Raw genomic sequence first — 17,290 nt, 5'->3', positions numbered from 1 at the left:
TTACGGAAATGAAATATGGATGGAAGCTGCAACAAAACGAAAACACAGTGACCTCAGCAGAAATGAAATTTCTGAGGAGAATGGCGGGATATACATTATTTGACAACAAAAGAAACAAACAGAACAGGGATTGCAGGTTATACAGATCCTATGACAAGTAAAATATATAAAAAGTGACTACAATATATTTCCTGAACAAATAATGAAATACTATCTCAGACGATTTCACAGTGTGACACAAAATAAAGTGAACTGAGTTGATATTGACGACATGGCGAAATGTACAGTATTTGGAGATCGAAACGGATCATAGTTAAGTTTGTGAACGGGCAAGACACGATAAGGTTACAGGCAATTGAGGCACTCAGAAGCAAAGTGATACAAGTGAGATAAGTGTATATTCTAAATCTTCAATGTCACTTCTGTTCAGAGAAAAAGTAATATAAGTGCAGTTCCAATCAGTGCTGTTCCATGTTGGCCTAACTCTTGTATTACAAGGCTTACAGAGTTTTGACTGAGAGGCAAACTAATACAAGTGCGTTGTTTACATAGTGTTGTTGCGTTTCTTCTGTGTATGACTAATTCATTTGCTATAATGGAGAGAGGTAATATCGTAGTCCAGTATGTACAGTCACGAAGCTCAATACGTAGTAAATATGCATCCATAGGTAGTTGCTAACCACTAGGATCGCTACTATCGCCACATTACAGACGATGCGAAATAGTACCTGCACATTCTATTGTTCCTAGTACCCTCATAAACTCAAGCTTCGCGACTGTATATACTAGACTGTGGTACTATATTGCAGCGCTCACTTCTCGAAACGTCTTCGTGGAAGGCCTGCACACATTGAGCTGGACCAACTATACAGTGATCCAATAAGGATAACTTTTGCTAACAAGCAAACGTTCTGATGGGGTCAGATAAAAATAAGTTCGCCAGGAGCCGTTAACAGAAAAAAAACACAATTTCATTGGACAAATTTATTGAAACAGACACAGCAGTTGTTGAGCTATTTTTCAACATATTTCCCATTGGAATTGAGACATTTCTCATGTCATAAGATCGACAGAGAGGTGTTAACGCAGTGAAAAGCTGGTTCCGATCTGAGGCGGCTGACTTCTACGACACAAAAATTGATCCCATGGTGAGACAAATGGCTCAATTCCAGTGGGGGATATGTTGATAAATAGCGCAACAATTGCTGTATCTATTTCAATAAATATTTCCATGCAATTGTGTTTTTTTTCTATAAACGTCCCCAGGGAAAATTACTTTTTGGACGGCCTCGTAATTTCGGTCCAGTAACCAAAATTTGTATAAGCACTTCTTTTGACATTATTAACATGGTGGAAGAAAAAAAAAATAACTTTTTTATCTGCCCCCATCAGAACGTTTGCTTGTAAGTGGACAACTTTTAAGTGCTAAAGAAATTTATCCCACCCATACACCACTCTTTCTTTGATGACCTGAAGCATGAGCTTTTAATAAGGATTACAGGACGTGGACGTAGAAGAGTGCGTGAAAGAGGAAGTTCAAGGAATACTCGCGGGGGGATGCCTACAAATGCACTTCATGAAAGAAACACAGATGTTGCAGCAGAGAGAGATGTGACTTATTCAGATAAGGCTAGTGACGTAATGGACAGCGACTAAGGCTGATTTTCATTGAAAATTAAACATATTCTTAACTCACTTCTTTCGATTATATTTTATATAGCTGGAAATAAGTGTGTACATGAAATGTTTTCATTGTACAACACCAGACAGGGTTAGATTTAATTAAAATACTCCCCATGAAAAAATATCTATAGCACCTGCCACTACCCTACGTGCTGTGGCTGCTATAGGCATCCACCAAGATAAACTCAGTGCGCAGAAACCAGCGGGCGTGACAGTCTCGCGCAGATGACGTATGCTCCCGTTTCCAGCATGCTCTCAAGCTTACTGCAGGGGAGTAAGAGGGGTATAGCATGCGCGCTCTACATTCAGTATATTTCCGAACAATTGTTTTCTGAGTGAAAACTTTTAAAAAGTAAACAAAGATCGTCACTATGAGACGAAAATTTATGAGTTGTATTAAGAGTGGCAAATTGTGACGTATTTTCCTAGGTTGTTGAGGCACGGTAAAAATAAAGATGAAATAATCTGTCCATCTATACATCATTATTGTATAGTCTACGTCAGTTGATTGGGTTGAGAGCTCTATACTCCTCGACTGATATTACATTCTTATGTATTGCGGCTTGCGTCCAGTCATGTCATCGTAAGTACAAATTTGCCGATGGCTGCCTTAGACGAATCTACGGGGTAAGCTTGCCTGAATATTATTGCGCTATCAGAACCCATCGATGCTAGATAATCGAAAAGCATAAAATAACTGATTAAGTGTCGTTAAATAACCGAATGAGATAAAAAAAAGATTTTTCCACCATTGAAATTGTAGTCGTAACGATATCAATGGTATAGGCACACCAACTTCTTATAACCGATTGGAGATGTGGTCGCTGCTATCGCTACAAACAGGAAACATGCAACGAGTTCAGTAGTTCGGACTCCTGCCGTCGGTAAACGCAACTTAGTTGGTCTATTGCAATGGTGGGCATTCCTGCGGCATTGCCGCAGTGACGTCAGACCTCAGCGAAGCATCAAACTTACCCCCTATCTTCCCCTTCCCCCACTCCATGACAATACTGCGCGTGTACGTGACAGATTATACTGGACTGCTGTACTTCAGAGCTTCATTAGTGATACAATGAATTTCGCAGAATCATATGAATCGAGAGGATATCACACCTACAAGAAAGGCGGTTCTTTCATTTCTCATGTTTAGGATCAGGTACAAATATTCAGGACGCGAACTTAAATATGTACATTCTTAAAATAGATCACCTGTTATACGAGTTCAAAGAACACAGATTCAGTGATTTTCAAAGGATGGAGAAGGATTTCAATATTTTTGCGACTCCTTTTCACGTTTAAATTGAACATTTTATCCCAGAATTGCAGTTAGAGGTACTGGATTTGCAGAATGATGATCTTTGAATGGTTGTATCGTGGACCATAGTTGTGTTCCAGAACCATAGTTATGGGAAATGACGTTATGTATTCATCAACCTACCAGTGCGAACAGCTGTTTTCTAAAATGAAAAATATAAAGTCCAGCCACATATCCCGCTTAAGCGTTGCTCATCTTTTTGGGCAACTGAAAATAGCATGCACAGATATAAATCCCCATTTCGAAGAAATTACTTTGAAAAATGATTAATTAAATATCACGTGAATGGACTATTCTAATTACATAATGGTAGGTAGGACTGTAGTGGCGCAACTGTCCGTAAATCGGTCACTGCACTGTAGAGTGCAACCCCTCCCACAGTATGCAGTTGCCATTTAAATTCTGTCTTGTGGGTTGCGTTCTTTTTGCCCACCACTGGTCTATAGTAGAGCTGGGGACGGAGCGAGTAGAACTGTTGAGTTACTCGGTTCTATCGGTTTATGTGCTTGGCAGCGGAGCACCGAAGTTACTCGGTTAACCGTAGCCGTTACCGGTCAGTTCAAACGTTCAAACATGGTTCACGTGTTTTACTTAATTCTAGCAGACAACAACGTAGGTACTGTTGTATTTAAATATTTTCTGCTGCAGGACAATTATTTCCTTATCCCCAAGGCGGACTGAAAGGCCTCTAGTGTTGAAGAGGAGTTCATCTTATATGACTATCAATTGGGCCTAATGAACAGTCCGAACATATTACTGTAAATAATAATAATAATAATAATAATAATAATAATAATAATAATAATAATAATAATAATAACAATAATAATAACAATAATAATAACAATAATAATAACAATAATAATACAATAATTATATTATTATTATTATTATTATTATTATTATTATTATTATTAATATTACAGACGTGGACAAATTATTAGACAAAATTAATTAATGTGCAACGAAGCTCTATTTATCGGTAAAAACAATGAACAAAAATGTATTTTACAGAGATATAATGTACAGAAAATTGAATCTTGAGGTTACTAATATTTTGTGAACATTCCCTTATTGTTTATTAACACGTTGATTTTGTTAGGGATGCAGAAAACCAAAGTTTGACACTTTATTTGAATATCAGCATCATTTAGCCAGATATCAGACAGTACTTAAATGAGTCCATGTTTTGTTGTAAGCCTCTTTTTGTTCACTTTCTTCTTCAGTATAGATCACAGATTTTCAATTTCGTTCATGTCCGGTCTTCTTGCAGGCCATAGGAGAATATCTTCTGCAGTGTATAATTAAAACACCAGTAGTACCAACATAGCTAGAAAAAATATACTTAACCATTGGAAAAATATACCAGAAGATGTAAACAATCATATTTACAACAATAGAGACTCTTTGACTTATACTGATAGTTGATATGACGAATTATATTATCTGTCCAAGAAAAAGTTTTAGTCTAATAATTTGTCCACGTCTGTACTAATATTAAACTACAGGATAACAGAAAAAGTATGGAACTGAACAGGTTACATAAGCTGCTTGTTTATGCGGATGACATGACTATAACTTAATTTACTAAATGTTAGTATTATAAATTATTGTATCAATTTTATTTCGTTTCTCATATATAACAACACTGAAATTTAAAAAGGCCTTTCATACAAAATAACTCCACAAATAGTTGTAATCACGCACATAAAATTTGTAACCGCCATTTTGCAATGAAGAGAAGCACTTTTTTCTCGTCAATTGGCAAAGCGAAAGCGCTTTACTACAACGCTTTTAATACACGCTTGGTTTCACTTTCAAAGTACGTTCTAAAATCGACTCAATCTATCTAAATTTTAAATCTGCCGCCACAAATTTGTACTCGGTACTGTACTCGGTTCAACCGAGTAATGACGTGACAGTAACTGCTCCGAACCGAACCGCTCCGTCCCCAGCCTTAGTCTATAGACATAATAACAAGGACATGAAAATAACAACAGTAATAAAGGTAATGTTTATGCATTTCTTCAAGGTAAACTGTGTTATCAGAACAGAGAGAGGATATACTGCCATACAAAAGACTAAAAAATATCCAACGACAATCCACAAAAATCTGTGTTTGTAAATTAAGACCGATTAAGGCTCATGGATATTTTATTGAATATATTGTGACTTGCAATGAGTAAGTTTATTCTTTTCACCTGCAAAAAGTGTGAAATTGTCTGGGCGTGAAAAAAAAATGCTTGGGAAAAATGCACGTTGTAGGAGCGGTGTGTGCGGGCTGGGGAAAGATTCCCTCGGGATCAGCTGTTCCGGTCACTGTTCCAAGAGGAACTCAACGTTGAGCGTCAGCTTCAGCCGCATCCCTTGGGAAATCCCGTCCAAGTTTGGGCTAAGACATCGCTTGGGTGGACACGACAGACTGCAGCGTCTCGAGTTCGAGGCGGGGATTACAGCCTTTTCTATCGCCATTAGGTAATTGAACCAAGCGCATACAAATTCTATTTCTGCAATGTGTCCCTTTTGCAAGATGTTGAAAATATGTTAAGGTATGATGCTCTGGAGACAAGAAGAATCCTTACTGCACTGTCAAGCTCCTGAATCATTCAGATAATACATAGCATGATTAGTTGTCACTAGGAGGCGTGGCTGATTGATAGGTACTAAAAAAGGAAAAATATGCATGTACTTTAAAACCACGATATATAAACTAAAATAAAAAATATGCAGTTTTAAAATTGAAAAAAAAACTTAGCAAATTTATTTGCATTTCCACCCTGACGAGACTAGTGACGCAGTAAACAAAATAAACAAAGAGTTGAATTCGATTTCACTGTGGGCACACAAATTTGAATTAAGGTTAAATCCAGAGAAATCGCAAGCAATCGTAATGGGACATAATCGTCTACGAAGCACTCTTCACAGTAGTACTATACCACAATTAATATTGAATGGGATTATTGTTAAATATATTGAAACAGTTAAAAATCCTGACATTTTTATGGATAGCGATCTAAATTGGAACACTCAAGTAACACACATTTGCAAAAAATTATTTTATCAACTTCACTCCTTGTTCCATATGAAAGAATTTCTACCACTTAGTCTAAAAAAGAATCTTATTCAGACGCTTATAATGCCCTATTTTGATTATTGCAATTCCTTGCTAATGTAAGTTCACTCTTAGCTGAGAGACTACAATGTGTTCATAATTTGTGCATACGATTTTTCTGCAATACTCGTAAATTTGACCATATAACACCTTCCCTCCAGTTGCTTTCATGGGTGCATCTGAAGGAACGAAGAACAATACATTCACTGTCTCTTCTGTTTAGAATCATGCATACTTCTACTCCGAAATATCTGTTATCGCGCTTTCAAATTCTTACAACTCTTCGAAACCGACATCAAGCACTTCTTTCTATCCCTCATCATAGAACGTCTTTATACCCATCTTCGTGTACTGTAGAAATACCTCGCCTCTGGAATTCGTTACCTAATGACGTCAAGGACTGCCGGATGTTATCACAATTCAAAATTAAATTTGAAAATTTTTTCTTAGTTAATGTTTTTAGGTATTGCTAGAAGAATTGATTTGTGTTTTTTTTTCTTTTTTAATCTAGATTAAAATTGCAAGTTTCTTGTTTATGTTAGTTCATTAGTTAGGATACAATTAATTAATCATTTAAAGTTTGTGTGACTGCAACCTGTGTATATTTTTGTGTGGCTTTACTTTGTTTATAGTGTTATTTTTCCTCTCTCCCTTTATTTCTTGTGTAGCTTTACTTTGTATATAGTGTATTTTTTCTGTTTATTTGTATTATTGTATTTGTATTCCTAGTGTTGTGGAAGAGAAGGTCTGATGGCCTTAAATACACCAGAATAAATAAATGAATTAAATGAATAAATTATTTATAATTTTCCATTATACAGTAGCGTGCAAATTAATCCGAACACGACATATTTTTACATTTTCTGTCATTGTTGTCCTCACAGCTGCTCATACCGCTTTAATTCACATCTGTAGTACGTGTAATTCCATTGTTGAAGGTCTGTCGTTATTATTTTTTATAATATGTGTCATTTTGCCTGTCGTTTTGTACTTATAAGCACTTTAGTTGTGTTGAAGACTTAATACTGCAATCCTGTGTACATTCTGTCGTCTTCACAAATGGATACAACTCCACGAAAACGGTCTAAAATTATAACATTAGCAGAGCATTCTTCTATGACACAGAGGCAAATTCCTGCAGAATGTCACATCGGTTTGGCTACTGTTAATTCGATCATAAAACGATACAGGGAGACTGGATCCATCACACCCCAGAAAAAAGGAAACTGTGGCCGGAAAAGGAAGAATTCACCTGCAGATGATCGTTTAATTGTCAGGAAAAGTAAATTAAATCCTAGACTAACTGCTGTCGACTTAACCCGCGAGTTAATGGCTACCACTGGGGCGAATATTCACGTCACAATAGTGCGGCGTAGGCTTTTGGAAGCTGGATGAAGGGCTCGTAAGCCTATTAAGAAGCAACTGCTAACCCCTGTCATGTGCAAAAAACGCTTAATATGGGAAAAATTACATCAACAGTGGACAGTGAATGACTGGAAGAATGTACTTTTTTCCGATGAGTCTCATTTCGAGGTCCACGGCCACCGTGTTTCTTACGTACGGAAAGGATCCGAAAAAGTAACAGCAGCTCAACTCCAACAAGCACCCAAATACCCTCCTAAAGTAATGTTTTGGGGTTGTTTTACAAATGAAGGGCCTGGAGCATTAATACCTATCAAGGGAATGATGAATTCTGACAAATATATTCACTTATTGGAAACCAGAATCGTACCCCAGCTGCAGAAATCATTTCCGGATGGCAGAGGTGTGTTCCAACAAGACCTGGCACTATGCCATACGTCTCGAAAAACTACAGAATTCTTCAACAAGAAGAATATTCAGGTACTCCCCTGGCCAGGCAACTCACCCGACATCAACCCCATTGGGAACTTGTGGTCAATTTGCAAAAGAAGAATGCAAAAAATGGATTGTTCTACAAAGGAGAAGATTTCTGCCCTCATTGGTGTATGGTTTCGCGATGAAGAAATGAAGAATATTTGTGGGAAATTAGTCGAATCCATGCCAAATCGTCTCAGAGCTGTTATTAGAAACAAGGGAGGCCACATAGATTACTGAGGTATGTCTTAGATCCTTTTTTATTCCGTTTGAGTGTTTTTGCATAAGTAATTACGTAGTTCGGATTAATTTGCACGCTACTGTAAATAACAACATTGAGACACCGTCAGTTGCTAAAGTTGAGTGTCCTTCAACCCACTGCTAAAGCAGTACACATCTGGCACATTTTGCGTTAGGCATCGTTAATGAATTTAATTCAATATTAATAATTTTCTTGCAGTTAAGCTGTTCTAATATACAATGCATTCTACACTCTGTCCAAGTTTCTAAGACCTGTCACTATAATAAAATAAAGTATTTCGAATTGCCATGTTGGTAAGTAAAAAACCAAAATTTGCACTATCGTGTCTATGCAGTTTTATTGTTGACAGGTGGCGAAGTTAGAGTTTTTCGAGTGCAAAGAACTCTATGAACACATCTTGTAACTTCAGCTTCAATCATATTGCAGCGTTGTAGCGAAAAAACCTTAAGCACGTGCGGAGTAGACAATATGTGGCTTCTTGTTCTGATAACTAATCTTTTAATCAAAATTTTTATCCATTATAACATCCCAATATTGTAAATTTGCACTTAATTGAGTGCTTTGTTGATTGTCAAGAATTTGTCCAAAATGATTCACCGATAATAGTGCATTGTTTGCATGTTGTCATTTTGCAATAAAATATAAAATCTATAATGTCTTATTTTCTTCTGTATTACATTTTTTTATTTTTCGTATTCTTAATCTTAGTTTAGAAACCACAGTACTAAAAACTAACAAAATATGCTTTTATATGCGCTAAAAACTAAAATGTGCATTAACCCCTTATACAGAGTGTTTCCGGGCTGGTGTTACAAACTTTCAGGGATGATGGGGAAGGGCACATGAATCAATTTGAGATGAGGAACCCTGGTCCGAAAATGACCGAGTCGAAAGTTATAAGCCAAAATTGTTGTTATTATTATTATATAGGCCTATAAAAACAATATACAGGGTGATTAACGATGATTTACTGCCACTTATCGAGCTTATGTCCGAAGACATTCTGAGCAAAAAAGTTAGCCCACATAAACATGTGTTCTAATCTCAATATATTCGGAGTTATTTTAAATTGAAGTTGTTTGTGAAATACCATTGTTCTTTAGTTTTAATGGTAAAAGAATATTGCAGCTAAAGAATGAATTATTATCTAGTATTCTGAACCTAAAAATTTGTTGTGAATTTCATAGTTGCTTAGTACAGATTTTTTTAACTACAAAATTACATTTTCTTACACATTTATCACAACAATTGTTACAAATCACGCTATTCTTGTAGACTAGGCTGCATAATTAAACTGTAAAGAATCAAGTTCCTAAAGTCGTATGATTCGTAACAATTTTTATGATAAGTGCGTAAGAATAATTGTAATTTTTAGCTAAAGATTGAAAAACAAAATCTGTACAAAGCAATTAACACATGTTTAGCTTAGGAACACTAGCCAATTAAAGAAATGAGATTTCTGAACTGTTCATTCTCTATTTTTAATATTCTTTTATCCTCAAAACTAAAGAGAAAGGGTATTTAACTTACAAATTCTAATTAGTGTAACTCTAAAAATATTGAGATTAGGACACATTTATACGACATTCTTTTTTTTTTTTTTTGCTTACAATGTTTTCAGAAATAAACTCCGTAAGTGACGGTAAATCCTCGTGAATCAACCTGTATATACAGGGTAGAAGTGAAATAGCCTTGCAGATTTCCAGAGCGAATAGCTGATGCTGTATATAACAAGAATCTACGACATCATATTAGTGTAAAGTTCTTTTTTTTTTTCCAGAATATTTTTTTTTTCACCCAAATGATGAACAAACTCTTATTCGGTAACTATTACGAGTACAATCTTCATTTTTGTCCATATCAATAGCAAATCTAATAAATAATAATAATAATAATAATAATAATAATAATAATAATAATAATTTATTTAACCTGGCAAAGTTAAGGCCATACGGCCTTCTCTAACACTCAACCAGGAGTAAAACTACGTTACAAAAAACACAACAAATTTACGAAGTACACTACAAATTTGCACACAAAACTGAATAAGATAATATTAATAAAATGTAAACAACAAGTAAGTAGAAATCAGACATAATATATAACATACAGAAAGAAAGGAGAAAGCATAATAAAATATGAACAGCAGGTCAAAATAAATGAGACATACAAAGAATAAAAAATAAGACAATTATTGACAATAAAACAAATAATAATAATAATAATAATAATAATAATAATAATAATAATAATAATAATAATAATAATAAATATTAATATTAATAATAATAAATATTAATATTATTAATAATAATAAATAATGATAATAATAATAATAATAACAACAAAATAGTGCAGTACAAAGCATAAAATGAATACAATATTTTTAGGTACACACAGTAAGGAAAATTATGATTATATATAGCTCAACTTATCACATTATAGCTATACCACTATCGGAAAATATGAAAACAAAAATATAAAATAAGTTAAATATCACTAGAACAGAAAAAAAAATGTGAATACGTGGTAACATGCAATACAACACTCGTCATAATAGTAAGTTAGTTTGGTAATTCATCATAAGATAATTTTATAACTTGGATTTGAAAGATTTCAATGTTCGGCAGAGAGTTCCAGTGACGAGAGATAGCAACAGTGAAAGATGAGGAACACAGAGATGATGTGTGAAGTGGAATTTCTAGCGTGTTATCGCGTTGTGATCGAGTATTAATATTATGATAGCGAGAGAGAGTATGAAAACGAGCGAATAAATAATAGGGGGATGAAGTGTGCATAATTCGATATAAGAGAGAAAGTGAGTGCAGATTTCTCCTCTCATGTAACCTAAGCAATGATAACTTCTCGAAAGAAGGTGAGATATGACCATAGTAGGTGAGATATGATGAGAATAATTTATTCCTCTGGCGTATTTCAATAGCGTGCACGGTTTCCTTGGAAATTTAAATTAAAGAACCTCTAATTTAAAACCATGCACGAAGCGAGTAAGTGGCAACGCCTAGGCAGAGAGGAGCTCACCTGCCGAGACAAACCGAGTTCGTTGACCTGTTACATCTGTATCACGAGTAGTGTGTTAACGGCTGTGTTGCCGAACTTCTGAAACTTCAAACATAATTTTCTAATTAACCGTGCATTTAATCTTCTTCTTATTCTTCTTCCCTTCAAGTATTAGGCCAAATGGCCTGTTACGATCTCACAGTTGAATTTTCAATCCAGCACTTCTTTGGACAACCGAGAGATCTCTTCCCGTTTGGACGATAGTGGAGCATGACTTTTGGGATTCTATTTCTATGCATGCGATGCAGATGATTTATCCAGTTGTTCTGATAATGTTTTACGTGATTAATTACAGCTTCTACTTGTAATTTATCCATTACATCTTCATTGCGTTTGTGATCCCAATTCGTATATCCCGCTGTATATCTCATAAATTTCATTTCATTAGCCGTTATTCTGCTTTCGTCTTTCTTCCTCAATGTCCATGCCTTACTGCCATAAAAAAAGTACAGGTCTCGCCAAGGTCTTGTGAAGGCGAATTCGAGGTAGCCTTTGTATTAGGGAATGTTTTATAATGGTGTTAATTATTCCCATTGTTTTGGTGTATTTAGAAATTTTCTGTGAAACGTCTACTTCACCTAAAAAAGATAATGTGTATCCGAGGTATGTAAAATAATTTATCCTTTCTAATATTTTTGAATCTAAACATATTTTGCTAGGCACATGGTATTTTCCGCAGAATGCCATAATTTTAGTCTTTTCTTTACTGATTTTCGTATCATATTTAATTCCAATTTTGTTAAAATTGAAAATTAAACGTTGTAATTCATCTTCTGAGGATGCCACCAGAGCTAAAATAGAGAGAAATAAAAAAATAGGTTGCAGCCGCCAAATTACTCTTGAAGGAACGACCACTCATATAAATTGAGGGAAAGAAGGCAGAGGACGGACACTGGAAAGTTTTCTTTTCTCAATCGTACTATCAGGGACTGGAATGCTTTACCTGCAGACTTACTAAAGGCTTTACCAACAACCAAAAATGTATTTAAAAATAGGTTTAAGGACTTTATTAATAGACGGTAATTATACACAGTATTTAAAGGGTGTAAATGATACGTTGTTACTGAAGTGTTGTATCAGTGAAGAATTATGGTGTCAGTGAAGTGTGTTATGTCAGTGAAGTGTGTAGTGTAAGTGAAATGTGTTCCTGTCAGTGAAGCTTTGTAGTTTATAGTGGCAGTGCAAAGTATTTGAACAGTGAAATGTTTTTGAAGTGCTAGTGAAATCAGGATAGAATCAGTGAAATATGTCGTAGTTCCAGTGCAGTGAGTGAGTTGACAGCGAAATGAGTGTAATATTGAAAGGTACTTGTGCAGATATGAATATATCATACTCGTGGGTTTTAGTTCGATCTTAGTTTTAAGATACAAATTAGATTTATTTCAAATGTTATATTAAGTGATTGTTTCATTTAATTTAGGATATTCCCTGTTATTATTATTATTATTATTATTATTATTATTATTATTATTGTTAGTATTAATTATTAGTATTATTATTAATTGTATTTTAATTAAGTTTATTATTGTCATTATTGAGTGTAATTAGTTACCACTGCCACCGGGTTATACCCATTGCAGTGTGAATAAATACATACATACATCAAATCGTGTGCAAAAAGTAATGAATCTAGTTGTAAATGTTTATTGAGTTGTATATATCTATGAGGAAAATTGTTGAGGCATTTAATCACGAAACGTAATATAGGTTTTCTATTCATTTACGTGTACTCTAACGTACCTTTCAAGCTGTAAGGTTATTTCACTTCCACCCTGTGTAATATGGTGCAATGATTTATACTCTAGCGGTCTTACTAATAAAAACTCTATATACAGACGTTTAACTGTCTTATACTTATACAATGAGTAGCTCGTTTATAAGTCGTGTGTAAATTCCTTACTAATAATCACTACATACGTCTTGTATAACAGTATAACTGTTACACAGCTACGTCATAATTTCGTCATTACTTCGTTACGAAAGGTAATAGAACATCTGAGATTCTCTACTGCATCCGGTAGAGCGCTCTAGTGTGGCGTGTTAAATATCGATAGTACAACTGGCTCTAAACGATTACCACACTACATTTTGGTCAAAGAGTACAAGCTACAGCAATATTATTCTAATAATTCTATGATCTTTGGTTTGTTCTTCTGTGGTTACAAGGTAAACATCATCATAAAATGACAGTCGATACGAACAGCTGTTAGAGGGGCGGCCATTTTTTCGCTATATACAACGCTTGAACAAGGGGTTTCGTGTATATAACTACTGCAAAGCAATTCCCATTGTACAGTTAGAGCCTGTTTATATGTCCATAGCTTATTCACGGTTTATTAGCAACGTTTTCTGCCTCAACTCTGCATAAGTCTCGTATAAAAACTATACACGGTTTATTAGTAAGACTGTAGCTCTCTTATTAACTCTCACGGACATACGAAGAAATAAATCAATGAGTGTAGGAACAATCACAGAGATAAAAGTGTGGAAGTAAAAGAAACAAAAATAAAATAAATAAGTGAAAAATTAGCGTAAGTTTAAAGAGAGAATCCAGCAAACAAGAGAATAACAAAACAACAGCTAAGTTGAACAAGAACAAAGATTTATCAGAAATACATAGAAGTGTCAACTTCAAATACACAGGAAGAAATAACCAAGAGAAGAAAGGAGCAAGCTTACGTCTTCAATTATCTCGATTATTCTGTAAAATTAATACCATTGTAGTAGCTTTTGTTTCCTGAATAGGACGAGAGCCTTCGTGTGTTTAAGTCTCCCTCATTTCGAATATACGTTTATTGTTTTTGTGGCTTCATTATAGGAACTCGTAGCTTTAGAGCTTGCTCTCATTTGCGTACTGTGAAAAATCGCGTTTTATCAGGAACTGTACGTACTTATTGTTTTCCGTCCTTCTCTACTCACGACCACTTCAGTCCTAATGATGAGTGAAACGAAATTTGTTTTTTCATAACGATTCTGGGCTCGTTTCCAACTGGGAACCAACGAGCGAAATATCTAGAAAAGTTGGTCCTATATACTAGATTGCTTCTGTCTTGGAACACTTAGGAACACTGCCAAAATATTCCAGGAATATAAATTAAAATTATTCCGTTCTCTCGGCACAAGAAATATCGATCATTACAATCCATTCATCAGTGTTAGTCCTGCGGCTACACTGAATACCACGCTGCAATAATCACCAATTCCATGACTAAACGAACTACTGTACTATATACACTGGAACACGACTTCTACACACAAACCAATAAAATAATATATGTAGTAATGTCACGAGAGGTCTGAGATTTATCTGGGAAATCTCACACCTCGAGTGACATTTATTAGGACTATTTCGTGAATAAAATAAAAATATAAATAATAAATCCCAAAAATTCGATCACAAAATGTTAATAATTATTGTACATTAACGAATACTTCATCTATTCAGACATTGTGAAGTTGAAACACTCGTAGATGAATATAGATTACTGCAATAAAGAAATTCGATGTTGAATAATTTCGAAGGAAAAATTGTTCCGGGGCCGGGTATCGAACCCGGGACCTTTGGTTAAACGTACCAACGCTCTCCCACTGAGCTACCCGGGAACTCTACCGGACACCGATCCAATTTTTCCCTCTATATCCACAGACCTCAAAGTGGGCTGACAACCGTCAAGCAACCAACATTTGAGTGCACACTAACTCTGTGTGACTTTAAATTGTGGTTTTCTCTTACGTATAGTGACGTGTAGCTCAGTGGGAGAGCGTTGGTACGTTTAACCAAAGGTCCCGGGTTCGATACCCGGCCCCGGAACAATTTTTCCCTCGAAATTATTCAAAATTAACTTTACAGGGCGTTATTCCTGAAAGCTTAATTTGCAAATTCGATGTTATTATTCAGTAATTCCAATTGCGAAAAGCGAAATACAGGTTTACCAATGTTAATTACATGTATTGCAGTTTTCTCTTAATATTATAACATAAATACATTTTCATTATCTGCTGAAATCATAATTTAATTTAACAGTAACAGTGGGGACAGCTATATACCAATGCTTATGTATTCACAGCGAGACGTGTTGCTGTCTGCATAGATAGACCTAATTAAAACACGAATTTTATTACGCCATACGGAAGGCAGTTTGATCAAAGATCTTATTATTACTATGCAAGGTCTTTGGGTTTGATATGCGATAATGTTACATAAATTTGAACATCTGACTTTCTATTGTTTCATTTCATTCACAAAATACAAATGTTGTAGGCTACAATTATAGGTTAAGTTACCTGTGGAAGCAGGACCAATGTCAGCTGTGCCTTATTTCGACCGTTACTTACAATTAGTGCTACACGAAAGCACTTTTTATAGCTCGGCAAACGCATTCTCGCTGTAGTGTGTAACGGAACTAAAGCTGTATCTACACAGTTCAATATTCCAATCGCGTATGCATGCAATCTGGGAAGAATATTGAAAGAATCACGTTTAAAAGGTACGTTCAATTAAGATGCATGAAGATTTTATGTCTACATGGTGCGCCGTTTTGAACGTCGTCTTCACTGCGTCAATATATTAATTAATATTAAATATCAATCTTGCACTCATTGCTTTAAAGTTCAAAGAAAAGTTTAACCGTGTAGTTGCATCTTAATGTATTCATGATCATCAATTTACGGGGAAACAGTTGGCGACAACGACTAAACAAAAGAACGACCATGCGATAAATTGATAGCGATAAATCTATCTGCAAAAATTATCGCTAAATGTGACTGTGATTGGTTGGAATTCAAAATGTCATTACACTTCATTGATCGAATATGGAATGACGTCAGATAAACGAAATAGTCAATGAAATATGTGTAATATTAAGGGTCAGCCATCATCTGTGAACTAAATGGTAGCATAACCGATTAATATACCCAATGAATGAGGGTTCGAATTTGTGGAGTAAATCGGATTTTCATCTTCGTTCCATAGGGACGGAGTAAGTCTCATAACTTTCATATGAGCTCCGGAGCGTTGGTTTTGGACCATGCTAGTCACGTGACGTGAGAGTACCAATAATGCCAATATATAATAAGCTGGTTAAAAAGTCTGTGGAATTAACAATTACACTGAACAACAAGAATTCTGCTCCGACTTAAGGCTATGTATCCCTTATGGTTTGATGTGCGCTGAATCCGAAAATGCATCTCTTTTCTTAGTATATCTTAACCTCTTCAGTCCTGGTGTATCGTATACTTACTTACAATTGGCTTTTAAGGAATCCGAAGGTTCATTGCCGCCCTCACATAAGCCCGCCAGCGGTCTCTATCCTGTGCAAGATTAATCCAGTCTCTATCATCATATCCCACCTCCATCAAATCCATTTTAATATTATCTTCCCATCTACGTCTCGGCCTCCCTAAAGGTCTTTTTCCCTCCGGTCTCCAAACTAACACTCTATATGCATTTCTGGATTCGCCCATACGTGCTACATGCCCTGCCCATCTCAAACGTCTGGATTTAATGTTCCTAATTATGTCAGGTGGAAAATACAATGCGTGCAGTTCTGCGTTGTGTAAGGTGTATCGTATACTATACATAATTTTATTTTAATTTTTGTGCAGCATTTTGGATACTTTTGAATTTTTGAAGAATTAAATTTGATAGAAATGAAGAGTATCACTTTTGTAATATTTCTATGCCAGATTTATAAATTAAATTCAAAATTTTGGGGCACAAAGAAGTCAAAATTGCCCCAAAATTTGATTTTCTGCGAAGACTTGATTTGGGATATTTGGAACCCCAGAATGATGTGATCTTTTTTTTTTTTTTTTTTTTTTTTTTTCCAAAAATTGTAAATTCGGGACTGAAGAGGTTAAAAACCTTACGTGATACGATGATTTCACTTTTCGATAAGCGCTCCCCCAGGAAACATCTGGCCCTGGTTGGGGGTATAAACCAAAACAAAAACTAATGAACTTTATGAGTTTATGACTTATTTCCGGTCTCTTATGGTTGTCGGCA

General features: G+C 35.2%; 1 protein-coding gene across 1 annotated transcript in view; it reads left to right on the top strand.

Annotated features, from left to right (window-relative positions):
* The window catches only part of LOC138707765 (cytosolic carboxypeptidase 6), a 1,502,040-nt gene that overhangs the window by 497,679 nt on the left and 987,071 nt on the right, over positions 1-17,290 (top strand). The gene's annotated exons all lie outside the window — the stretch shown is intronic.

This window comes from Periplaneta americana, chromosome 10, assembly GCF_040183065.1.
Source record: "Periplaneta americana isolate PAMFEO1 chromosome 10, P.americana_PAMFEO1_priV1, whole genome shotgun sequence".
Lineage (NCBI taxonomy): Eukaryota > Metazoa > Arthropoda > Insecta > Blattodea > Blattidae > Periplaneta > Periplaneta americana.
The sequence above is the reverse complement of the archived record's forward strand: the minus strand, read 5'-3'. Positions and strand labels throughout refer to the sequence as shown.